At 32.2% G+C, this 2,077-nt stretch overlaps 1 pseudogene; it reads right to left on the bottom strand.

Annotated features, from left to right (window-relative positions):
• Nucleotides 1-697: 697 nt before the first annotated feature.
• LOC123836187 (U6 spliceosomal RNA) lies at nucleotides 698-793 on the bottom strand (annotated as a pseudogene).
• Between the last annotated feature and the right edge of the window lie 1,284 nt (nucleotides 794-2,077).

Here is a 2,077-nt window from a genome sequence, read left to right as displayed (position 1 = left end):
CACTAATTTTGATTTAAAAGTCGGAGAAATTTTCTTTAAATTACATTTCTCTTTTACCAATTCATCATTAAATTGTCAAAATCCTGGGCACCTGGGTGGCTCAGTTGGTTAAGCGTCTGCCTTTGGCTCAGGTCATGATCTCAGGGTCCTGGGATCAAGCCCCACATTGGGCTCCCTGCTCAGCAGAGAGTCTGCTTCTCCCTCTCCCTCAGCCCCTTCCCCTGCTTACTCTCTCTCTCTCTCTCTCTCAAATAAATAAAATCTTTTAAAAAATTTGTCAAAATCCTTATTTAGCCCTTCCCCATCAAATACCCATATTTTTCTACAAGCATTAATAATACATTTCCCTACAGTATTAACTCCATTTAAAATTCCATGGTTTTCATGTTTTATTCACTCTCTTCTGTAAATATTCTTTCTCAGCTTGAATTTGAATTTACATGACAGTCTATTAAACATAAAGTTGTTTTTTTTTTTTTTGAGGAATGAGCTCAGGATCAGGAGTTCAGTTTCGAAAAAATCTAAGATATACCCATTCTATTCTTTTTTTAAAAATTTTTTTAGGTTTGACAAATTAAAACAGCTACTTCATGTTGCAGGTGAAAATTGTAATCACTGGGAATTTTTTCAACTTCAACCCAGAGACAGTTCAGTACCCTTATTTTTATAGAATTAGTTCACATTCTCCTGTCTCTCCCCTAATATGGAATGCGTCACGAATTTACAGGTCATCCTTGCACAGAGGATCATGCTAGCCTTCTCTGTATCATTTCTTTTTTTCTTTTTTTTTTAAGTGTATGTGCTGCTGAAGCGAGCACTCACATTCTTATTAAATGACACACTTGTATCCTTGGTGACCTCTCTCTCGTTACTTAAAGATGGAATTAAACTATAAATGATAGCAAATATTCCTTCAGTTTCTGTGGTTGTGGAAGAACACCACATAGCATATTTGCAGGCTTTGTGGTATAGTTTTGGTATCAAAAACGATTTTGAGCTCATAGTTTGCTTTGATGAAATGACTACACGAAGGGAAAGGCAGTTTTCCAGTTTTCACATTAAAAGCCTAAGATACTGATTTTTTTTCCTGTTCCTATCCAAGAGAAATCTTTGTGCCATAATCCAAAGATTTGCATCAAATTAGTTAGTCTTGTTTAAAGGAAAGGTTGAACAAAATCTCTTTTTTAGTATAGAAATATTATAGATGGCAAGTGCAGATGTTTTCAGAGTGCATGCCATATCGCCTTTTATTGAGTTTATATTGTGGAAATTTATGGTACTGTAAAGATTTATCTAGACATCAGTAAGTAACTGATCGTAAATGAGAAAACCTTATAGTTCCTTATGAGGCCTGTGCATTAAGCACAATGACCTTTGTGCTCTTTCAAATAAAAATAAAATATAATCATAAAAACAATAATTGAGATCCTTTCTTACAGTCCATTTTTTTGAAAAATGATATCGAGCTAATTGACTCTTTATCCTTTGTATTTATCTTTTACTGCAAAGCATTTATCCTGCTGGAAAATATTGTTTTAAAATTGTAAGTGTTCTGTCTATAAAGTGTGAGGATTAGGGCTGAAAACGTTGAACAGGATAAAAATATTCATATCACTATCTTTGAAGCATTGTCAATTTATATGACATATAATTTGAAACATATGTAGTATCTGTATGAATACATGTAAAGTCTACAGATAAAAACTTTGTATTTTTTAGCAGAAAACAAACATACGATGATTTCATAAATTAGAGTTGTGTACCATTTTGTAGTGAAGAAATTTTAAAGTAAGACCTCATTACTTGTAAGTGCAATCTCCCTCGGATTCTTTGTACAATAATACAAAAATCTTCCATTTGCTTGTGATCATTAATATAGTTTTCCAAGACAAATCACATTAAAAATAATGATTAACATTGGCAATAAATATGTGAATCAAATAATTTATAAGTTAAGAAATTGTTCTTGTCCACCTTGTTAATTTTCCTATAATCAACTTGGCATAGAGACATAGGAAACCATTAGTTTCTAAATTTTTATTTTATGTATTAAATTTGTAGTAGGCACAATGTTTTA

The sequence above is a fragment of the Mirounga angustirostris genome, unplaced genomic scaffold (assembly GCF_029215605.1).
Source record: "Mirounga angustirostris isolate CCGP_5_RB_7025 unplaced genomic scaffold, mMirAng1.0.hap1 SCAF_12, whole genome shotgun sequence".
Classification (NCBI taxonomy): Eukaryota; Metazoa; Chordata; class Mammalia; order Carnivora; family Phocidae; genus Mirounga; species Mirounga angustirostris.
Note: the sequence above shows the minus strand (reverse complement) of the source record. Positions and strands in the feature narration are given on the sequence as shown.